The following is a 25,737-nucleotide window of genomic DNA, read 5'->3' on the forward strand; positions in this document are numbered from 1 at the left end:
TAGCGTCCGCACTTCAAATTACAGCGTTGCAGAGCAGGTTGCTATTGCTCTTCCATTGACGGTCAGTATACATGACACGATTTATTCGGATTCCAAGGCCGCTGTCAGGGCCTTTCAGATGGGAATGGTGGCTCCCCAGGCCCTACGTATCATCCAAAGTGCCAAAGACATGAAACATTGCTCTTTGGCGTGGTTCCCTGCGCACCTTGGAACCATTGAGGGTGCCTCGATCAACCCCAACGAGGAGGCGCACTCGGCTGCACGAAGTTTGGCTGACCGTGCGCTGGGCAACGCGTCCTTTCCTGGGCGACCCAAGCCTCTCTGCTCGTGCAATGAAATCTGTAAATATAATTATCTGTCAATAGACTCCTACCTTCGCCGCACTCCTCGCTGTGCAGGGCACAGGCAGTCACTCTCAGACTTCTGCAAACAAGCACTTACCCGAGCCCCGCGGCGCTGCACACAATGTACCCCGAACGGTTCCCAAGCCCGGACTGCCCTCTGTATGGTGCTTATGCGGACTTCGAACATGTCCTGTGGGGCTGCGCCTCTGCCGGTCCCCCTTTCACTCAAGAGGAAATGATGAAGCTAATTAGGGCCCAGGATCAGACCTCTCGAATCCTGGCAGTCCAGAGGGCTCGCGAGAGGGCCGTCAGGTTTCACCTGATGGTCCCCGAGGGCGCCTAGCCAGGTGACGTGGAGTTCGCTTACGTCTATCGTGGACCAAATAAAGTTGTTTCACTCACTCACTCACTCCAGCCGGTGACGGTCTTACGGTGCTCAGCGACTACTGCGTAGTAGTCAGGTCAACCTGACAGCATAAAAAAGCCGGTCACAGTGGCCTGGTATCGCGAAGTGAACAACGTAAAGCGTGCACGACGCTAAATTCGGCCGCTAAAGCGCGTTGTATCAGCAAAATCAACATTTACATCGTTCGAATCATGCTGCCTGGTGCGCTCTGTGCGCCGCTGGGAAAGTGATCACTTAATTAGTGCGTTTGGACGAAGCTACGATGTGTGTAATTAGCGGCTCGTGTGTAATTAGCGGTGCAAGTGCATTTCGTATGAATTTTACTGACGGACTGAACGAACTTCACACCAAAGCCCTTGTGCCTGCAGCATACGGCTGACAACTCAAAAATAATTTCATTTATAGGCAACTTCCACATTTACTTTCAGCTGCAGCCCATGTATCCGCAACCTCTGAGGCTTCGGCTCTGCCTCAGTGGCAGTCCGGATTTCACATGTTTTAATTACCCACAAGAAAAGTGGAAAAATACTTATCGAGAAAACGGTCAGGCAAGGAGGCACAATCTCTCCAATTATATTCATTGCATGCTTAGAACTATTTAAGCTATTAGACTGGAAAGTATTATGGGCGATGATCAACGCGAATATCTCAACAGTCTTCAGCTGGCTAATAACATTGTCCTGTCCAGCAACGCTGGGGACACATGGAAACAATTGATTGAGGACCTTAACCAGAAAAGGATAGGAGTAGGTTGAAGATAAATATGCAGACGACAAAGGTAATGTTCAGTAACCTGTCAAGCGAACAACAATTCATGATCGGCAGTGAGCCTCTAGAGTGTGTGCAGAAGTAAGTTTATCAAGGTCATTTACTCACAGTGAACCCTGATCATGAGACGGAAATTTACAGAAGAGTGAAGATGGTCCGTAGTGCATACGACTGGCACTGCCAAACGTGACCGGGACCTCACCGCTGTGATTGAAAAGAAAAGTGTACGATGATACCGTTGTTCAAGTATGTATAATATGGGGCAGAAACTTGGTGGTTAACAAAGAAGCTTAAGGATAACTTGAGGTGCGCTCAAATAAGCCATGCAACGAAAGATGTTAGGCCATACGATAAGAGATTGGAAGAAAGTGGTGTGGATCAGAGAGCAAACGGGAGTACCGGTAGTTGAAATTTGGAGGAAACATAGGAGCTGGGCAGGTCGCGTAATTTAAAGGGCAGATAATCAGTGGACCATTACAAATACAGAATGGCTACCAAAGGAAAGGAAGCGCTGTCGAGGACGGCAGAAAATTATGAGATACTGAAGTCGGGAAATTTTCAGGCACAACTTGGAAACAGCCAGCGCAGGTCAGGGGTAATTGGAGACCGCTGAGGGAGGCCTTCATCGTGCAGTGAACATAAAAGTACGCTGATTACATGTTACAACACCTAAAACTCATCCTGAATTTTAACAGAGTGGTGCTCTTCGGCCGCAGTTCGCTTCGTACTGTGAAGCCGCATTCGCTTGTTTACAGAACGGTGTCGGGCGCCGATTAAATACCGCCGCCCCCACCTTGGCCTCGTACTATATGTGCGGTGACTGCTCTGAACGAAGTGCGTCAGTGTTGCAAGATCGACGACTCGAACCGATCTGATCCGGAGCCACCAAGAAGGTTGATCCGCTTTTGCTTCGTGTATGGCGCTGTGCAGTATTCTGATGTGCACTTGAGCGTATGTTCTTACGAGGCTGGTAAACTTATGGCATCGTTGGCGCTGAGCATCTCGGTGATGTTGGCTGATTAGCCTTGATTTCAATGAGGTGCCACTTGGGCTATGAGAGACAGCGTAGTTAGAGGATCCATGCCCTAGCATCGCCAACCTATGATTTATTACTGGTTTACAAAATTGATGTGTATACGACTTTGTGCATCTCGCCTCTACCGGAATTTCGCCTCTGCGGCTGCCTGAACCTGTAAACAAACACTTGACCTGCTGCAAGGGATCAATGTGCTTTATCAGCAGCCGAGGAGAAGCCAAGAAGGGGCGATGAACGCTGGTACGAATACGATCTCAAAGTCTGATAAGTAGCGAAACTTGCAGGTGTGGATGTTACGTAGTGAAGTTTTCTGTCATAATTTGGGAGTGTCGGTAGCCACGGCTGCTTTCTGATCTCTTTTTTAGGGCTGCTTTCATAGCTCTCCATGCCCTCGACAGTGATCCTATGCGAAGAGAGCGAACGTTTCGTCGTCGGATGGCGGTCGATGACATCGTTGACCGGCACCTCGGACGTTACCGGCTGCCGAGGCAGCTGATATTGAGCCTATGCGCGGCATTAGAACCGCACCTGCAATCTTGTACAGTGCGATCGCGTACCGTACAGATGAACCTACGGGTGCTGGGACCCATGTGGGACCCATGTGAACTATGCATCATGAACCTTTTTTTTTCCTTTTCTCAGCAATTAGTATCAAAATAAAGACATTTAGTCACTTTATGATATGGTGGTGATGATGTATAGAGGCGGCGTTAGCCTAGCAGAACTGGCCGGCAATTGCCCCGACTGAGTGTCTCTTTCTGCGCTAAACATATCACCATGTGTCCATCAGGGCTGCCTCTTGCAGAAATGTGAGTGGAATGCATAACACTTCCACTGTAATTATTTTCACGGCACTGCGATGAACGGACGAGCGCGGTTGCGCTTGTCAGCACTGTAGCACACGCCCGAAAAAGGAAGCTGTCGAGTATAGGTGAGCAGTGATTCGCCGTAATAATATAGCCTCAACAGCATTTGCATAAAGTGCGATCAGGCGATCAGTTGACCGGCCTATTTCATTTCTTGTCGCTCAATTCGAGCTTCGTTTTCTCTTCAATCTCATACAAAACCATCTGTTGAATGCGCTGCTACTTCGGCTGCACCCTCATCCTAGCGTAAAAACTTTTTGACTAAGAAACTGCGCGCGAACAGCGCAGCTTAATGAAATCCACCCTGATGGTCTTGGCCAATGGTAATAGTTGCTACTGTAGGAGCACACCAAGCCCAGACAAACGCGCAGTGTTTGGGCTTGTGCGCTTCATGTATACGGAGATAACGTAATTTTGCATTTCTTCTGCAACACCAGGAAGCTGTAATGGAGAAATCCCCAAAAGAGCGCTTTGTACAGCCACTTGTACGCGGAAGCCGTGGATGTACAGGATGACCACGACCAGAAAAAAAAAAAGGCAGGACAACGCGCGAATCTCAAAGTAATGTTTTCCGATCCGCTACGACACAATTGTAGTGTCTGTGCAGACAAACCAGGCCTGGCCCACCTGAAAAGCTAGTGTGCAAAAAGAAGCATCAAAACAAGCTCGCCGATTGTTCTAAGACAGTAGTGTGCAACTTCCCATTAACATGTGGTAAACGTTTTGAGACAAAGCGGAAGGTGCGTCAACGAGCGTTTAAAGGAACACAGCTCTAACGTAAAGGAAAAGCGGGCGGCTGGCTTCCCCGATGCGCACTGCAGACACTCTAGGCATTCCAGTGTTAATGCAGGTGATAACGTACCGCGCGTGTTCCAGAATATCAATAGTGCTCCATTGTTTGCAGCAGTAGGGGTTAGTTAACTCGCGAAAATATTGCAGCCGAAATGATTAATAGGTTAGGGCATTACTGTGTTTCAAAACCATCAATAGCCCTTTCATTTAAGTCGTTATCCTACACGCGTAAAGGTAGGTGAGCCTTACAAACTGCGCACTAGTGATCATTCCTGATGTCGCCTATATGTGTGGTTCTCTTATTCGAAATAAACAATGTTGGAAGTCGGCGCCTGTGTGTACCACGTCTTTCTGTGAGAGCTTTTAAGCTGTCCTCTTTAATCACAACGTACGCAGAAACTACGTGCATGAAAGGGGCGTGCCAAGTGCATCATGTCATGCACCTCGCCATAATCACATCATTTGATGGCGCATCTGGTGATCCTACTATATAGAAAAAGCTTACCGTGACCCACAGTGATGAAGTGCTATTGTTGAGAGGAATTTAGGAAGACGAGGCATGTCCGCGTTTCAAGACGTCAAGTGCAATGCTCGTCATGCCAAAACAACCGATCCTCATATAGGCATTCGGAGATAGGAATGACATAGCAGATCAGCTTAAGAAATGGGATGCTGCTCCAAATGATATCGCTCATGGCGCTTAGGGCGGCTCCTCTGACGTTTGCAAGCACGGATAGCATATTCTATTCACTTTATGCTGAAGCCTAATGCAGTATCGTTGTTCTTGCAACGCGGGGCTGTGGAGTTCGTCTCCTCAAGCAGGCTGAGAGATGACTTACTGGGGATTATGGGCGGTTCCCTCCGGGAAAGAAAGTCACAAGATTGAAGACGAAGAAACGTTGGTCAACTTTCCGCTATGGGTAAGGCCATGTGCAAACAGATATTGAATAAAAGAGGAACATGAAGAAGATTATCGTTATTTCTTCCTCTAAGGTCACCGAGGTTTGATTCTGAACGAAAAATAACAGGCTCCCTTGAATTCTTTACACCGAGGCTTCACGAAAAAAAAAATTGTTCTTTGGATATTTCCATCCCTTGATTCGCAATCTTTTGTACTCTTTATTTTTTCCTTTTGCCATAGATGTATGTCTTTTTTCAAAATGCTGCTGCTTTCTCTTTGACCAGCTGATGTTGCCTCGCTTCTGCGATACATATTTTCTGCTGGACACATACTTGTTTTGACCAGTGAAATTTACTTGGTATTCGGCGCCGCTATTTGTACCTCTTTATACTATACACGACGCTCGTATTACCGCATTTCGCTGCTTTAAAATGGAGTTAGGTCATGAACTTTCGTCAATGGGAGGGTTCGTGAATTTGTCTTTACTTACTGTACTATTGAATATAAATAAACAAGTACAGTAAGGTTTTTGTTTTCGGAGCATTGTATGAGACAGGTGGCAATATATTACCATGATAACAACTACGTAACGTAAGAAAGGGGGAAGTGCGCTTTCCTTGCGAGTCTAGTTGAAAATGAACCGAGCATTGGAGTTTGAATGGCGCTGCCACAAATAATAGGCTGGAGAGACGAACGCGGATAGCGGACCAGGCGCAGATTATCAGCTACTGCGTGGTGCACACCATATTTCTATGCTTTAATGCATGGGACGATGTCTCCTTGCGAAATCCTAGTAACGCATGACAGTTTCACCTCATATCAATTCTTGCTGTTAGGTCATTGTGGAATCTTGTTCCAGGCCAACAGGTTCACTGTTTCGTAGAGAGATATAACGATAAGCCAGGGAGTCTGATCCCAGTTAGACATCGTACATGAGGGGAAGGGGGAAAACCATAAACAGGAAAAATGCCAGATTTCAGACCCACTGGCTTGTCAGAGTTGCATCATGCCCTAAAAGACGCAAAACCATAATTATGAAAAAATTGCACTACTACAAAGAGTGTGGTTTATTATCACGATTTCGCGTGTTTTCGTCCACGACATGTATAAAACGAATAGCCCAGCAACGAGTAGTGTTATTAGGATGAACTGGAATACCTGTCATTGCCTCACACACGGTCACGCAGTCAGGTTGACAAGAAAAACCACCCAGTGGTCCTGTGGCTTGCGCCATCCGTGAGGCCATGGATAATAAGCGTTGGTCTCATTGAGTGTGTTCCATCTAGCTGGCCAATAATGGTGCAGAGATTAAGTCGTTGCTCTTCAAAGCGAGGGCACTCTCACAATATGTATCGCAGGTACTGTTCTATAGAGACCCAAATCAGATACGAAAGGCAGCAAAATTAACCGGAAGACAATCAGGCTGGCTACCCTACTGTAGGGGAAGGGTAAGGGGAGAGAGAAATTTGGAAATAAGGTTTCCTTTGGCATCAGAACCGAGCGCGCACAAGCCAGACTCGGAGCGTTATGAAGATATCCTGGAGTGTGTCAGCGTTGGCCCACAAATAGCTAGACGTTAAAAGGGCGGTGTTAATGCCACAGTTTCGATTACGGCGTCGGCACTTATTTCCATGAATTCCAAAAATGAATGCGCCGGAGAGGTACGTTGGATTCTTACGTTATTTACAGTTTATCCGACATCCTCTATAGCCTCTCTCAGGCAGCTCTTTCTATGCTGCGGTTTCGTTCTTTCTTGCATTTTGGCTAATCTAGTTTCCCTTTCGTGTACTATACAGCGGAGTCTACAGCGGAGTGTGCTACGTAATTAAATCTCGAGGTTCCCAAACACAGCATTTCTTCGTTTCGGCCAGAACAAACGCCACACGGCCATCTTAACTTTCCTTGCAACCGTCTCCTACTCTACTGCTAACGTAATGCCCCTTTTTTGTGTTTGCCCGCCGATAATTGGCGAGTGCTAGCTACATGAGTTACGCTTCGCTTCGTTTCTAATTAATCTTTACTGACTAATTTGTTAGCGGTTTTTTTTTGCCTCTCACAGTCTTTCTCAACTTCTTCACCCCCTTTTTGCAAGGGTGGCTTCTGAGATCAAAGATATATCATAGGCCAGAAGACAAATTAAGCTTGCTTTTCGTTCTTATTTTCGTATTATAATTCCTTACTCTTTCTATCTGTTATTATCGCCTTCATCCTTTATCTATACCAGTCCGTCCCTTTCCGCTTCGCTTTGAAGTCGCAGACATGCGTCGAGAACTATCTCTCGGCTTTTGTATCAATATTGTTTTTCCGCATCTTGATTCGGCCTTCGTGTGCTCGCCCACCACTGCCTGCTTGCTTTGTGCGCTCTTTGCTCGGCGTGCACAGCAAGCAGCCATAGCAATCGAGCGAACACTTTGTCTCGTTAATACGTGAGACAGATTCGCGTGTGAGCGGGCGCGCAATTAGCCGGATCGGTTGAAGCGCGTGGCTTAGACTTCTGTGGACAGCGGCGACGGCGCCTTTCGCGCCACGTGAGTAATGACCCACGCAGGAATATTAATGGTCTGTGCATTGCAGTGCTCACGTAGGAGATACGTTGCGAACCGGGCCATGAGTGGGTTGTGCCCGACGTACTTGCACGTAAGCTGCGCCAAAGTTAGTTATGGTTACCTAACGCGCAACTATGCGGCATTAGCTTGAAGACATATAGAACAAAAGAAAAATACCAAGCATGATGTTAGTCAAAGGTAAATTGAACGCCGACCAAAAACATAAAAGGAACAAAAAAACAATCCGTTTCATCTTTCATTATGAGAAATCTCAACCAGGCGAGTTTTCGTCGAACCCTTGATTTGATTTTAGCTTGACAGAGCGTAGGTTTCCATACTTTTTTAGGTTTTTTAGTGCTGTGTCTGCGTAGTACATCTGTCTCTCGTCCATTTTTGAGCGCTCAGAAGCTAAAAGATTTTAGCTTGATGTTCATAGATTTGACTGCGTCCGGCAAGTCTGCCTTCGACTAACGGCCAACAGGCCTAGCTATGTACTTGTGGAGAAAGTATATGTTTGTTTTGCAAATTCAAGCATACGATTATGTAACCAGCGCAAGAGTGGACACAGAGCACAAGGACAAGCGCCGACTTCGAACTGGCGTTTATTACAAAAAGGCATGAACATGTAACCTCGCGCATTTCATCACAACCGTATGTATTTGTGCAAGGTAACATTAGCACGAAGCAGGGACACTAGATTCATCGGCCGCGTAAACTTGTAGATATTCGCCTACTAACTAAATTAACAATGATATAATATGTAAGCGCGACTGAACGAGAACGTAGAGAGAAACAGACACACAGAGGCAGCGCTGTCTCTGTGTGCATTTTTCTTTCTACATCCTCGTTCAGCCGTGCTTACATATTACATCATGGAGACAAACCGACTATCCCGCCAACGTGTTTTAACTAAATTAGCAAGCATGGTGTCACGCGCGCACAAGCAAATATGCACACATCTGACTCGACGACAGCGTGAACTCGCTGCCAAAATGCTGGCGTGAGGAAACGCGGCAGCACTACCGAGCAAAGTGACATTCGCGCTGTCTATCGCTTCAACGAAAAGTGAGCGCCGAGAACACAGAGCACTAGATTGTACTAGAATACGGTTCAGTGAAACGAGTGGCAGGGGCAGCGCATGCTTTGCAGTGAGACGCGCGAGGACAAAAAGATAATGTGGTGGCGCTCTGATCGAAGCGGATTCGGCCGCATCAAGGTCGCGCCGTTGATGAAGATGAAAACGTTTTATTTAAAGGAAAAAGAGGAGGGAAGTTAGAAGAAGGGTGGTAGGATTCTTATTCCGGAATTCCGTTGTATAAGGCCGCCGCCCTACCTCTTTCCACGAGGGCTCGCTGGTCCTTGAGGGTTAAGCTGGACAGGGCTGCCTTCCATCCTTCCCACGTTGGCTGTTTTATAGTTTCTAAGGCACTTTTAGCCCGGCAGTCCCCATACCATATGGTACAAATCTGCTTTCTGCCCGCAAAATTTACATTCAGCCGAAAAGGATTGTGGCTCAATAGCATGTAGCTTGACTGGGTTATTAATTGACATGGTTTGTAGTCTTCGTAAATGACATGCTTCTGATTAGTCTAATCCCTTAGTGGGGCCCGGGTATTTTCTTCGCGATAAGCGCAAGTGCTGTAATACATCTGCATAAGTTATTAATGGCACTAGGAAGTCGGAGTCTTCGGGGAGGGAGGCAGCGTGTGCACACTCACTTCCCTCTACACCCTCATGACCTGGCACCCAAATCAGCTCTTTGCGCGAAGCGACGACCCCGGATTGTTTGAGGATCCTGCAAGGTAGCGGTGCAATTTGGCCCCGCGTATAATTTCTATATGCAGTTTGCGAGCCTGTAATGATGTATTCGGAACTAGGATGCGAAGTCGCCATGGCCATCACCACCTCTTCCAATTCTGCTGTTTCCCCGTGCTGAATAGAAAGTCCATTGACTGTCTGCCCTTGGTGCACCCCCGATATTGTGGAGACTCCTCCCACCGGACCTGCAGCATCCACGAAGCAGGCTCCCTCTAATTTAGAATAGATGTGATCCATCTTCTTGGCTCTTGCCCTCCTCCTTGCTTGATGATATTCTGGGTGCATGTTTTTAGGAAGGCGCAGTGTCACGAATTTGCCCCTCCACACTTTCAGAATATCTTGTCTTGTTGCCGTATAGTAAGGACAGCTGATATTTAGGTCCTCTAGTACCTTGCGTCCCGTTTTCGTTCCTGCCAATCTGGCATATTGACTTAATAGGTGGGCCTCAGTTATTTCATCTGTTGTATTGTGCACCCACAACTGCAATAAGCGCTCTGTAGATGTTTTGACCGACAGTCCTAGTGCCTTCTTATATGCTGTTCTGAGCATTCGAAGGTGCGGAGCTACGTACACAATTCTGCTGAGTATAAAGGCTTTGACCAACCAAAGAGTGTCGTTCTCCATCATCCCTCTCATTTTATTGGTGATACGTGTGATCATTCGCACTACTTGTTCGTATGATATACGGAGTTGAGTAATCATTGCTGCGTTCACACCCTTGTTGTTAACCAGTAGTCCCAGGATACGCACTGTCTCCACTTCAGGGATCACAGCATCGTGCACCCTAAATTTGACCGGGGCTTCATCTCCTCGTCTGTGCATGATTAGAAGTGCCGATTTTTCCGGAGAGCCGCGCAGTCCGCAGTCCTCGGCATATTTTTGGACTGTCGAAGCAGCCCCTTAGAGCGCCTCTTCCATCTGCCCCAGACTACCGTTCGTCACCCAGACCATGATGTCATCTGCATAGAGGGCGTGCCGAATTCCTTCAATGCGATCGAGTTGTTCAGGCAAATTTATAAGAGCAATATTGAAGAGCAGAGGGGAGAGGACGGCTCCTTGTGGCGTACCCCTGGTGCCCATAGGGATTGGCTGGGACCTAAAATCTCCAATTTTTACATGAGCCTGTCTGTCTAGTAGGAAGTCTGTGATTTATTCAAAAGTCCCTCTTCCACACTCTGTCTTCCGCAAGTTCTCCAGGATCTTTGAGTGCTTCACATTATCGAAAGCGCCCTTGAGATCCAGGGCTAAGATGGCTCTGCTACTGCATTTCTTGGGTGGGTCAATAACTTCCATCTTCAGCTGCAGCAGTGCATCTTGCCTGGATAGGCGCTCTCTGAATCCAAACATTGTGTGGGTCATGTAATCGTTTTCCAACAAATACGCTGAAAGTCTGGCATGCACTGCTTTCTCCATCAGCTTGTCGGCACATGAAGTGAGCGAAATCAGACGGAGGTTGTTAATACTTACCTCTTTGCCGGGCTTAGGGATAAAGCTCACATCTGCCGATTTCCACGCCAGGGGCAGCTTGCCATCTCTCCAGCACTCATTGATATAATCCGTCAGCTGGCCTAGCATCTTCTTGTTCATGTTGGCGAGCAAGCCGACCGTAATTTTGTCATGTCCTGGCGTCGTAACTCTTCTCATGGTTAGTAGCGCCGCCTGTATTTCTTCTACTTCGAAGTCTCTGTCGAGTTCTGGATTATCTTTGCCTTGAGACTGCAACACAGGCTCGTCATCTTTGGTCATACAGAGGTATTTGCTCGTCAGGGCTGCCACCAGCTGCTCATCCGCACCCTCATAGCCGTAGAGGGCTCTCTTGAGGTTCCGCTGCTGCTCCCCGCTCGTCTTGCTGGGTTCGATGAGGCATTGAAGGAGGCTCCACGTCGACTTGACGCAAAGCCCGCCTCGCAATGTGTCGCACTTGATTAGCCAGTTGTTCTTGGCTAAGATTCACGCGTATTCCTCTGCTTGTCGTGCAATTTCAGCGATCTTGATTTTAAGCTTGCGATTGTGTTTTTGCTTTTTCCACCTTCTGGTGAGGCCTCTCCTGGCCTCCCAGAGGGAAACCACTCCGGCTCCTTCCGCCTTGCGACGATGGTGGACATGGAACCCTTCGTCTTCCAACGGAAGCCGTTAGGCACGCTACACACTGACGGGACTCCAAGCTTGGACCAGGTGGCGCTTCAGGACTACTTAAAGCGAGACTGGACCAGCACGCACTCCATTGGGCACGCAGCAACAGCACAATGTGGATGCATAATCCATTCGTCTATCTTGTGCAGCTGATTTCCACTGCCTGGTGATACCGACGGCACGGGACGGCTCTGGCCCCATGACGCAGGGCGACATAGTGCAGCTGGAGAACCACTCCGGCTCCTTCCGCCTTGCGACGACGGTGGGCATGGAACCCTTCGTCTTCCAACGGAAGCCGTTAGGGACGCTACGCACTGACGGGACTCCCAGCTTGGACCAGGTGACGCTTCGGGACTACTTAAAGCGAGACTGGACCGGCACGCACTCCACTGGGCACGGCAGCAACAGCACGATGCGGATGCATAAGCCATTCGTCTATCTTGTGCAGCTGATTTTCACTGCCCTGGTGATACCGACGGCACGGGACGGCTCTGGCCCCATGACGCAGGGCGAGATAGTGCGGCTGGGGAACTCCTCCGGCTCCTTCCGCCTTGCTACGATGGCGGTCATCGAGCCCTTCGTATTCCAACAGAAGTCGTCAGGGCCGCTTCACACTGACGGGACTCCGAGCTTGGACCAAGTGACGCTTCGGGACTACTTAAAGCGAGACTGAACCAGCACGCACTCCATTGGGCACGGCTGCAACAGCACGATGGGTGTGCATAAGCCATTCGTCTATCTTGCGCAGGTAAGAAGCCGTTACGGCAAATGTCTTCGCTCAAATGATCCCTTCCTTGTTATGCTGCCATGCCCAAGGCTGCTGTGTCCTATACTGTGTGATTTGGCAATGCACGCGGCGGAATTACTGCTATTGCCTGGAGACGTCGAAACAAATCTCGGCCCATATATTGAACAGATCTCCAGATATCTCGAGGCGATTGCCGGATACATAAAAATCATTATGGTGTATCGACTAACATCTATTGAAGCGAAACGGGAAGCCATTGCTACCCTTGAGAAAAGAAATATTTGACTGCATATATCAGGTCACCAACCTGCAGAATGTTGTTTCATCGCTTGAACTTAAACTGGATGGCTTGGGAAATCGCTCGAGACGGTGTAACCTTTTCGTTTACGGAATTCCAGAAGATGAAGAAGAAGACAGTGAATCCATTGAACAAACGTTTAATGAAAGCATTGCCAGGATCATTCTTAAAATTCAACCCTCTTGTCATTTAACGCATTCATAGGTTAGGAAAACCTTCACCCGAGAAAACCAGGCCTGTAACACTAAAACTTCTTGACTTCCTTGAAAAGACATTTGTGCTAAAAAACTGTCGTAAACTTAAAAATACTGAATACACGATCAGTAAAGCATTCTCTGCCCTAGTACGCGATATAAGGAAAAACTGTGGGTTAATGTAAAATCAATGAGAGATTCCGGTGCAAAGGTTGCGCTTGGTTACGATAAAGTCCGAATCAACGGAGAACTGTTTCAATGGGATGAAGAAAAGAACTGCCGGGTACCTGTAAAGGCACAAAGAAGTGCGAGTAGAAGCTAAAAGACACAACAAGGAATTGGACCGAACCTACGCCCCCGGCCGCCCCAAAAACGAAACAAATAACATTTGCAAAAGTAAATGCGCGATAGTATCCTGAATAAGCTTGACGCACTATGGTATCTTCTTATCAGCCTAGAACCTGGCTTCATGGCGATTAGAGAAACGTGGCTTACAGATGACATACAGAGCAAAGAAATAGCCCCCCTCCCTCCCAACCATGCGATTCTGCGCAAAGGCAGATTAACGCGGAGGAGTGGCTTTACCAATAAGTAAAAAAATTCCTTTGGCTGTCTTACCAGAAGTCGAGAATGCCGAAGCAGTGTTTTGCAGTCTGAGTTTCGGTGCGACCGCTATCAGGGTCGGTTGTGTTAACCGTAGCCTTTCGACAGATGAGCGCGCAATTACATCATTATATCAGTATATGGAACTTCATTCACAAAAAGCCCGGCTGATCCCTCTTGGGAATTTCAACCTTCCAGATATCGACTGGCCAACCATGCGTTATCGCTCTCCTTGTTCAGGAATTGTTTTTGATATTATGCTTAGTTTTGACTTGTCACAAGTTGTCAACGGGCCTAGACGTGTTCAAAGCAATGCATCCAACATTGTTGACCTCTTCTTTCTGAGCAATCACGTTTCAGTCAGTAAAACTAACTTAGCAGTGCTAGATGGAATACCAGATCACAAATTAAAGTTATGCACTACGCCCATTCAGGCAACAACAAATCATTCTGTTTCGAAAACCAGTTATCCAGACTTTACAAAAGCTGAAGGCTCAGGCATAGTTAATTACTTAATTTTGGAGTATCAGTCATTTGAAGATCTGGCTAATTATTAAGACACTGATATAGAGGCATTATGGGAAAGTTTTAAAGCCATTGTATCGTACTGCGTCAATAACTATATACCAACAAAAGCCAAACGAAGAAATCGAAATAACCCATGGATAACACGTGATGTCATTCTTGCGAAGCGCGAAGTGAAGCAACTAAGAAAATTGCTCAAAACAAAAAAAAAATTCCTCAACCTAAATCTAAACTCGCGTGTGCCGTCAATGAAATGAAAGCAAAGATTAGAACAGTGAAAGCACATGACTCTTCAGTTACGCTTCCTAATTTTTTAAAACAATCCCCTGGAATGTTTTGGAAGTATCTTAGCCCCCCAAAAAACAAATCAACACTCTCAATTGTCAGGAACAAATTCAAATTTAGCAAATTTCTTAAATACACACTTCAAGTCTGTGTTCGCTACAGACGATGGTCGCATTCCGGAGGTGAATCACAAGAAGCAGAAAATGCTAGACATGCCAACGATAAGTGATTCAGGAGTGCTCAACTTTGTACTATCAATACAAACAAAAAAAGCAAAGGGCCCGGACAATATTCCCAACACTTTTCTACAAAGATATGCCGAAGTCAACGCGAGATATCTATATCTAATATTTATTAAACCCCTATCAATATGTAGCCTTGCAAAGAATAAAAATAGCGAAAGTAATCCCCGTTCATAAAGCAGGAAGCAAAAGTGACCTCGGTAATTACAGACCAATATCGCTAACGTCCACAGTAGAAAAATGATTAGAGCATATCATACTGAAGCATATCACGAGCTATCTAGAGCAAGCATCAATATTATCGCCTATCTAACATGGTTTCCGGCGGGGACTTTCAACCATAACCCAATTACATGAACTAACACATGACTTATCCCTAAGCATTGATAATCAAAAACAAGTTCAATATTAATAGCATTATATTTTTTGAAGGTGTTTGATAGAGTAACCCTTCAAAAGCTAATCAGCCAACTGAAAACAACTTTAGGCAACGGTTCTATAGTCAATTGGATTGACGATTACATAACCAACCAGTTTCAGTATGCTGTTGCTAACAATGAAATTTCTTCCATTGCAAAAGTTACATCGGGGGTGCCTCAAGGTTGCGTCCTCGCTCCCACTTTACTCCTTATTTTTATTAAGGATTCGCCCTCTAACATCCGAGTTAAAATTAAAGTTTTTTGCTGACAACTGCACTCGTTATAATGAAATTAACTCTGAATTATCACGTTGATTTAAACAGCGCCCTTCATGATGTAGTGATGTGGTGTAAAAAGTGGTAGATGGAATCGAACATTAAAAAAAACTCCCTTTTTATCTATAACCAGCAAAAAACATAGGTCCGACTTCGAATTCTCTATCAATAACAAAACACTCACCCGAGTTCATGAGCATAAATATCTTGGCTTGTTCATTCCAAATGACCTATGATGGGAATCGCATATTAACAGTGTTATACCATCTGCTTTAAAACGGCTGTTCCTCTTTAGAAGAAGACTTCGAGCTGCGCCAACGGAAATTAAACTGCTATCATTCAACGTATTTATTCGCCCAGTTCTCGAATATGGTAACACAATTTGGTTTTCTTATACTCAACAATGTATTAACAAACTAGGAGTGCAGCGAAAGCCAATTAGATTCATCTTTAACAAATCCAAGAATAGCGATTCACCTACGCAACTGCTAAAACAAGCTTGTATTCTTACTCTACGAAACCGCGCCAAACTAGCAAGACTAAAATTATTGTTCCAATTAATGCACAATGCATTACGAATAAATACTTCGTTGTATGTATCTCTAGCTGACACCAGACCTTCCCGCCATAAGCATTCACTAACACTTAAGGAATGTGCATTTCGCACTGACTGTTTTAGATATTCAATCCTTTCCTCTTGCAATAAGAGAATTGAATAGTCTGGACACCTGCATAACGACTAACACATCGTTGCCGAAATTTGTAACCCTTGTAGAAGAACTGTTGCGTAATAATTAGGTTATGCTAACCGGAAATAACACACCACTCACGTCGTTGTATAAGATAAAATCTGTATAAGCATTGTATCTGCCGATGCAATTTCACCCCTTTTTGCCAAATGCACTGTATCATTCATGTTTTATTTCCTGCATATGTGTATATCTGCTTCGTGTTTATTGCAAATATCATTGTTGAAATTATGTAAACCTGTATTTATCGCCATTTGTGAGTATATAATATATGCCCAACCTGTAAAAGTCCCACTGAGATTGACAGTATCTGAAATAAAAGGAAAGCTGCTTTCAACTGAGCTTCCTTACCCTTTGGTCCTAGTTCATTAATGAGCCTAATGGGAACCTCGTCTAAGCCTGTGACTTTGCGCTTAGGAATTTTAGCATCTTTGTTCACGTTGAAGTTTCTCAGCACCAGTTCGCAGCTTTCTTAGCACCACGTGATGATTATGATGAAATATTGACATTCTCTTTGACAAGTGGTAGTAACAGGTGGTATCGTAGCCTGCTTGAGTTGCTCAGCGATGCAATAAATGGTTTTCGTTCTAGATTTTTTGCATACATATCTTTAATCTTTTTTCTACCTCAACCCTTCTCTATCTACCTTGCACCGCTCCCTATGATTGTAACGGATCTGGTCGTATCCATGTCTTCCCTACTTTTTCTCACCAATACTCAATTTCTTGCTTATCTCGACTGCTGGTTGGTTGATGCCTTCCGTACTCTTTAAACGCTACCCAAAGGTCTCATTGGGTGAATCCCTTCGCATTCCATTAGGATGTGCTTAGTGGTCCATTGATTTTTGCTGCAGCCCACACATGTCTGATCTTGTTGCAAATATTTGCTCCTGTATGTTCTCCTTAGGCAACCAGCTTGAGCCTCAAATAGCTAGGGATTGCCCTTTCTGTTATGGCACAAATTTTCCACACTAATTCATTTCGTCCGAATCTTGTAAATCTGCATGGTCATTTCTGTTTCCATTCTTTGCAGCCAATTCACTGTCCCTGTTTTTATCCCTTTCTTTCTGATGACTCCTGGTTGTATATTTACATTTTCGGTTGCCCTGTACTTGGTTCCGAACTACCTTCTTCTCTTCCTTCATTCTGCGTCCAAGCTTTTTAGGATGGATGGATGGATGGATGTTATGGGCGTCCCCTTTGGAACGGGGGTGGTGGGTTGCGCCACCAAGCTCTTGCTAATATATTGCCTCATATGAAAGAAAAGAAACTATTATACTGCCTGGTATGATGAAAAAAGAAAAAAAAACACTATGAAGTCCCACAACCAAATTTTTTGACCCCCTATTGCGAACTTTTCTCTGGTACGTCTCAGTTTTTTGTAGTTTCGCTACTTCCACCAATCGTCCAATCGCCTCTTACTAATCTCTTTCGTGGGCTTGTTTATTTTTCCCCTGCTCTCGCTGAACTCAACGGCTTCAAGGAGGCCAGTGGCGCCTAAATCAACCGCTGGACAGACGTCTTCACATTCTAGTAAAACATGCCCCATCGTTGTCTTGTCTTGTGTCTCAGACAGTGGCGCATACCCACTATGGGGGATTGGCAAAGAAGCAGGCGGTTTTTCGTATGCTTAGTAGTAAAGCCAAACTAGATTTAAATTGTGGAGCGTGAGACTAGAACTCTAATTTAGACGTATGATGAAAATATTGTGAAGAATTTTGATAAAATATGTTAACGTAAATAAATGAAATAATAGAAAATATTGATAATTTTAGAAAGTCAGCAAGGTACTCTTTTTGTATCTCTAATAAAATTGTAAACTGCATAGCTTCACCACAGCAAGCATATGCTTCTTCTTCCTTCTTTTATCTCACTTTATAGGTGCGTGTTCTAAGGCATCCCAATCTCACTTCGAAAAGTAACGATCTTCCCTTTGAGTTATCATAAATTGTTTCTTCGCTGATTTCGTTTTTTCCTCTTAAGTAGTCACTTATGGCAGGTTTTTTTTTTTTTATTACCACCACCCATGAGATTATTTCAGCCGCTCTGACTATCCGCTTAACGTTTTTGTTGCGGTGTTGCCTACTCTATAGGCCGCACACTTGCTGGTAAGATTCCTAGTTCGTTTCCTCCACTGTGAATCAATGTTTTTCCTGTACCGATACCTCATCACTCTCCCAGCCCATTTACTTTCTTCCATATTCCTCAGTTGCTGTTCATAATTAATTTTACTGTGATACCTCCCTCACTTCAAAACTAGTCCAGACCATCTTACCCTGCACAGCTTCATTTGTAGTCTGCCCGTGAGCGCCCTATGCGAGGCGTCCCACTGACCTTTGGTTCCCATCGAGTCCTGAGTGTGCCCCATATTGAAAGCAAACAACTGCATTTCCAAAAGTAAGTCGTGGAACCATTACACCTTTCCACATACGCTGGAGTACCTCGTACCTATTGTATGCCCATAGCGGTCTGTGCTTCATTATGGCTGCATTTCTCTTCCCCTTTACTGTTATTGTGTTTTTTTTTTCTGTGTTTCCAAATATCTTTTGCGTTCGTTTATCCATATACCAAGGTATTTATAGTCTCTTACCCGAGGTATTATCTGGCCCTGTATTGCCACTGGCTGTTCACTCTTTTCATTGAATACCATAACACCTGATTTTCTAACACCAAATTTCAAACCTAAATTCTTGTCTTACTGTCCACAGATATTAGCCAGACGTTGCAAATCACTTTGCTTGTTAGCTAGTAGCAGAATGTCGTCCGCATAAAATAAACCTGGAAGCTGCTGTTTGTATGAGCGATTATGAGGTTTGAACCCGCCTGCTTATCTGAGAGATTAAACCCGATATTACTTCCTTCTAGCGCCCTCTCCGTCCTCACCATGTAGATCAAAAACAGCAGTGGGGATAAAGGCCCCCCACCCTGCCTCAGTCCCTTGTTGATATCAACCTTCTCCTCACTCCTCATCCCTTCCCATTCAAAGCAAACGATGTTTTATAGGTAAATCTCTTTCAAAAGCTGCAGATAATCGTCACCTAAGCCTTCAGCTTCCAGAATATCCCACAAAATATTGCGGTCTACGTTGTTATACACTCCTGTAATGTCTAAAAAGGCCGCATATAACGGTCCGCTTTCTACTCGTGATATTTCAGTACACGGAGTTAGAACAAATAAGTTATCCAAACGCCTACCTATTCAGAAGCCATTTGACGTTCTCCCAAAATGCCATTACTCTGCCCATGCTTGCAGCTTTAATTTGATTGCCTGCATTGCTAGCCTGTATATTGCCGATGTAATGGTCACCGGTCTATACGAGTAAATTCTATCTTTATCCCCCTTACCTTTACAATTAGATGTATTCTTCTTGGTCGCCAACTGTCTGGTATTCATCTAACTTCTGAAGTTTTTCCACTGTTTTCACCAGAGCTTCCTTACTTTTTGGACCTAGTTCATTATTCAGCCTAAGGGAAACTTTGCCTAGTCCTGTAGCTCTGCGCTTCGGAATGTTGTCCTCGGCTTTCTTCCAGTTGAAATTTGTCTGCACCAGCTCCTTTTCCATCTGGTCATCTCTCATGCTCTTTTTTTCCTCAAATACAACCGCCGCATTACTTTGCAAAGATTCGGCTGTTATTTTTCGGATATAATTTGATGCCACGTCGCCATCCAGTTTGTTTCCATCTTCGTCTAGAATACATTGTATTGTTACAGACTTCCTGCCTAACAATATTATGTGATTCGAAAATATTGGTGCTGCCTTTTTTTTCTCAAGTATTGCTGATAACCTACGTTCACTTTCACCTTTTATCTTTGCTTGCACCAGTATTCACCAGGTCACCAGGAGAAGAATAAGAATGGGCTGGGGTGCGTTTGCCAGGCATTCTCAGATCATGAACAGCAGGTTGCCATTATCCCTCAAGAGAAAAGTGCATAATAGCTGTGTCTTACCTGTACTCACCTACGGGGCAGAAACCTGGAGGCTTACGAAAAGGATTCTACTCAACTTAAGAACGACGCAACGAGCTATGGAAAGAAGAATGATAGGTGTAACGTTAAGGGATAAGAAAAGAGCAGATGAGGATGAGGGATGAGGGAATGAACGCGAGTTAATCATGAATGGATGAGGGAACAAACGCGAGTTAATCACATCTTAGTTGAAATCAAGAAAAAGAAATGGGCATGGGCAGGACATGTAATGAGGAGGGAAGATAATCGATGGTCATTTAGCGTTACGGACTGGATCGCAAGGGAAGGGAAGCGTAGCAGGGGGCGACAGAAAGTTAGGTGGGCGGATGACATTAAGAAGTTTGCAGGGACGACATGGCCACAATTAGTACATGACCGGGGTTGTTGGAGAAGTATGGGAGAGGCCTTTGCCCTGCAGTGGGCGTAACCATGATGATAATGATGATGATGATGATGATGATGATGATCATAATGATGCACCAGTATTTGAACCACAGACGTTTTCTCCCGGTATATGTCCCATTTACTGGCTACTTCATCCTGCGGTAACTGCGGCTTCTTTGGCAGCCTGTGCTCTCGGGATGCTTTCTGTCGTTCGGCCATCGCTTCTCGTATTTACCTGTTCTACCAGCTTTTCGGGGGTTTTTTTTTCCTTTCCAACGAACATGTTGTTTCTCTTTCCGTATTTCATTATTGCACTTAGAAGCTCGCTATATTCCCATTCTTGGCCATGTGCCATGTTCTTCCTCCCCTCTAGTGACTATATTTGTTATGTGTTCGGCGTTCAAATTTGGACTGGCAATTTTGCACTCCTTGCTCTCTTCAACTACATAACACCCTTTCAAAATGATGCGTTTATGGTCACTCCCTATGCTGCTATACCCTTCCTCATCAATTACCATTTCTCTCAGCCTATCATGAATTCGTTCTATCATCACGCAGTAATCAGTGGTTGATGGCCGGTTTCCCACTTCCCACGTGAACTGCGTGGGAAGGATGCACGGAGGCGAGCGCCATCTGGTGGTTTCTGCAAGGAACGCAGCGGCGCGCGCGGCGCGCGCCTCTCGCTGTGATTGGTTGAGTTTTTGGGTGCGGAGACGAAGAAAGCCCGGGATCCTAGTCAGATACAGCTTCGCTGTAATAATTCTGATGAAGATAACAGCGGCCACAACGGTCAGTTTACTCGACATTTAACTTACGTCCGCGTCATTACCGAAATACTTGCTGTCGTTATCAGCTAGTACAGGAGTCTTTTACATACTAAATGAATGTTTTTGATCCAAACACGCTGCTTAGTTCAAGTTTAGCCAATGGTACAGAACAAAATCGCGTCACTTCATGCATAAATGCAAGGGACCACCTATCACAAACACTGCGCCTGGTGAAACTTGCGTCTGGCCTTTGACCAAGTGAACGCCTTAGAATATATTCGCTTTTTGCTCCTGATGACTATTTTAACGCGGTGCAAGCAATTTTTGCGTTCTGAAAGGGCGCTCGTGCTATCTTTTTAGCTTTATCATTATATTCTTATTTCTAAGGCGCATTTTGATTTCAAATATGTTAAAGGCTATTTCTGCGCAGAAAAAGTCATTCCACCTTTAAAGGCTGAATTATCACCAGCATCCAATTACATACTTCTTCAATGGTAAACAATTAACTGCACTTGAGCAGCAGGCGTTGACAGCTGGGTGCAACAATATCAAGGTGGTGCCACGACCGAACCTTAGTTCTACCACCTCTCGAGGCTGTGTTAAGCCTTTGCAGCTCTTCATAACATCATGCACTTCGGTATATTCGAGCAGCGTAATTTACCAATAAAGTTTAACCGTGTATTTCTGCTTAGTGACCCTATAAAATGTTTGCCGTCGAGTTTGAAAAGTTTCAGTCAGAAACAGTCACTTTCAGTAGTTAATGGGGCATGTCAAGCTGCACCATTTGCATAAGCGTTGCTGCCGAGGGAGCTGCGAAAAATGCGTCCACCTAATGTTCGCCCGCGTTACCGGTGTCCGGAAGCTGAAACCCATACGCACGCGAAAGGCAAAGGAGACGCTGTGCCTACCCTAGGGATAGAGCTGCGCCGTTGAAACAAGCGGGGGCGGGGGGGGGGGGGGGGGCTCTGATGCACGAGGCACCTACTAGAGACACGGCGCTTGCCCTCTGACGTCCGGTTTCTATGTATGTGGCCAGGAAACGGCCGTGACTCACTGGAAGCAGTAGCAGCCGCCAGAGTGCTTCGTGCCAGGCGGTATGTGGCCCAACTTCGTCGAAAGCCATAATGGGAACAACTCCACAGTCACGGGGTGCTTTATTTTGCCTCCACGAGACGTACTACTTATGCTCAAAATGTAAGTCTTCAGCTACTTTTTCCTGGTATGTGGGACCGCTCCAAGGGACTTCTAAAGAAAGACAGGAAGAAGCAGAAGACTGCCTTCATGGAAGAAGTAACAAGTGTTCTGTAAAATAACGTCGTGGACAACCTTCTGCATTATTTGTTAATTATCATGTAATACCTAGCAAGGGTTCTTTAAGGTAATGAAATGACATGAAAACAAATAAAAACACCGGTAGATGTCAATGTTGAATTTAATCACCAATCGAGCTTTCTGTCCATGGTCAACGAAGGAAGCAAAATGCTTTCACATAAATGTGCTGCCGTCTTTTCTGGAGGGCGGGTAAGAAAGAAGCCCTCCATGGTGGATGCAAAAAGACATGGTCTGGATCCTCCGCAGTTCCCTCAGCAGTGGAGGGCAAACGTATAAAGAACACCCGCCAAGTCTAAGGTGGCAGGAGCACGCTGGTATTCTGCAGCGTAGAAATTGTGACGAAGCGTCAGGTACATGAACGCGAAGCATGATTTATAAACACATTATTTACAGCGGCTGACAACACGGCTGAACACGCGCGACGTCCCGGCCGTAGTCATCATCTTCGTGAGTCCAAGGAGGTGGCTCGTAACATCTAACCTCCCCAGGGGGCGGATCACCGCCTCGGCGCAGACTAGTTACACAAGGAGGAGGAGGCGGAAAAATATGGCTTCAACCGGGAATACGTGCACGACGTCACGATATGACAAGGTTGGTGCTGAAGAATTGTCCACTGGCACGATCTCATAGTTAACGCCAGTAATTTGCTGTAAAACCTTGCAAGATCCGGTGCAACGCGACAAGAGCTTTTCGGAAAAACTACGCGACGAGATGGAGTCCAGAGAAGTACAAGAGACCCTGGAGAAAGGCAGAGGTGTCGATGGTTGGGATCATAGCGCTTTTTTTTTCAAGTAATTCCAAGTCGCCTGGTCGCTCATGAGTGATCTGACGTACCAGATGGGCTCGCGTGGCAGCATCGCGGGTATAGTTTGCGTTGTGTACACCTGCGTTGTGGGTGTAGTCAGTGACAGCAGGTAGGAACCTGTGGAAGGGCAATGCTGAGTGGTGGACAAAAGAGTAGATCAAATGGTGAAAAACTGGCGATGTCGTGACGGGATGAGTTCTATGCGAACGTGATGTAAGAGAAAGTGCTGTCCCAGTCTCCTATGTTCGACAGACACGTACAGCGCCAGCATGTTGGTTAAGGTGCGGTTCAGCCTCTCGGTGAGCGCGTTGGTCTGCGGGTGGTATGCAGCAGTGAGCTTGTGCTCCGCAGAATAGGAACGAAGGAATTCATCAACAACTTTGGACAAGAAGTAGTGGTTTCGGCCTGTGAGCAGTTGCCTTGGGGCAGCATGATGACGGATAACGTCATGAAGTAGGAACTTGGCGCAACTTGGCGAACAGTGCGCAACTAGTGGGCAAAGCTGGCGTGATGGCATACCGCGTAGCACAGTCAGTCGCAGCTGCAACCCACTTGTTCCCTGAAGTAGACGTAGGGAATGGGCTGAGGAAGTCGAGGCCAATACGGTAGAACGGCTCCTTGGGTATGTGAATAAGCTGTAGAAGGCTTTTAGATTACGCCGGGGACCATTTACGTCGTTGAAAAAGGTCACACGCAGCAACGTAGCGTCGAACAGATCGGTACAGATTAGGCCAGAAAAATGGGTGCCACCCGCAGTTGTATACGCGGGGTACTCCAAGATGGCCAGCGGTTAAGGCATCGTGGTGCTCTTTGAGAACAGTAGCACGAAGTTGCTTGGGGAGAACAAGCAGAAGCTCCGGGTCATCGAGAGCGGTACAATGACAGTAAAGGTATCGTCGTGAAGGTCAAACAGACGGAGCGATGGGTCGGGCTGACGAGAACAAAGGCGGCCTATTATAGATCGTAACGTGTCGTCCCTTTTCTGTTTAGCACGGATGTTGCGCAGATATGAAATAGCATGCCGAAGTCAACGCTATCACGCTCGGTGGTGTCGGGAGGGTCGACAGGGTAGCGCGATAAAGGGATCATCTTGGTGTATCCGGCCAGACTTCTGCAGAACGTCAAAGGTGAACTCCTGTAACCGTAAAGCACAGCGACCAAGCCCTCCTGTGGGATCCTTTAGTGACGAGAGCCATCAAAGCTCAAAGCACGTGGTGGTCCGTTACGATAGGAAACGTGAGGCTATAAAAGTAAAGGCGGACTTTTGCCGCAGCCGAGGCCAAAGCGAGGCATCTGCACTCAGTTATCGAAAAAGTCCGCTCTGATGACGAGAGAAGGCGGCTGGCATAGGCAATAACATGTTCCTGGTCGTTCTTGCGTTGGGCGAGACCTGCATCTATGCCGTGGCTACTAGGGTCGGTGCAAACTTCTGTAGAGGCCAAAGGGTCAAAATGCACCAAAATGGGCGGTGATGCAAGTAAACTGACCAAGGTAAATGTGGTAGCTTGCTGATGATCCCTAGAAAAAGAGACGTCCTTCTTGAGTAGGCCAGTAAGCGGCCGGACAATGGCGGCAAAATTCCTGAGACAGCGAAGGAAATAAAACCATAAGCCGAAAAAGCTACGGACATCTCTGACTGAGTGAGAAACAGGAAAGTCGTGGACGGCACACTCCTTGTCGGCATCAGGTCGGACACCACTACCACTAAAAATATAATTGAGAAACGCTGAGGTGACGTTGAGGGAAACGACACTTAGAGGAGTTAAGTTGCAGGCCATTGAACATGGATGACCGGCGGGTCAGGTAGTTCTCAAAAGTGGGCGAAAAGAAAATCGCGTCATCTAGATAGCAGAGACAAGTATACCACTTATAAGCCATAAGCAGAGAATCCATCATTCGCCCTAAAGTAGCGGGGGCATTACACAATACAAAAGGCATAACCTTGAACTGGTAAAGTACACCTGATGTGACGAACATAGTCTTGTCGCAGTCCGGGGCATCCACGTTAATCTGTCAGTATCCTAGGCGAAGGTCAATGTAGGAAATGTACGTGGCTCCGTGAAGGCAGTCCAAGACATCAGCGGTTCGGGGCAGGGGGTATACGTCCTTGCACGTGATGTTGTTCAAATGTCTGTAGGGAACAGGAAAGTGTCAGGTACTGTCTTTATTTTTTACTTCAAGGGGAGTACGGTAGCGCGAGCGCTAGCACCACATGGGACGCCCATGGACTGGAATAAGGTTCCATAACACATTTCATGAGCATTTTGTCAGCTTCGCCTAGGATCACCCGATGTCCGGCGTGGGCGACGCGATAGGGACGGCGGCGGATACGGATCGCCAACCCTGTGTCGATTCGTTGCTGGACAACAGATGTTTGGATCAAAGAACAATCGCTGAAGTCGAAAATGTGAGGTAGTGACTCCAGGAGGTGGCCAAGATTGGTCGCTTGAGCAGGAGAAAGGTCAGCAGGGATCATTCCGACAAAAGCATCGCGCGGCGAACTTATTGTGGTAAAAATAAAGGATGAACTGGAGAT

Source organism: Dermacentor albipictus, chromosome 1 (genome assembly GCF_038994185.2).
Source record: "Dermacentor albipictus isolate Rhodes 1998 colony chromosome 1, USDA_Dalb.pri_finalv2, whole genome shotgun sequence".
NCBI classification, from domain to species: Eukaryota; Metazoa; Arthropoda; class Arachnida; order Ixodida; family Ixodidae; genus Dermacentor; species Dermacentor albipictus.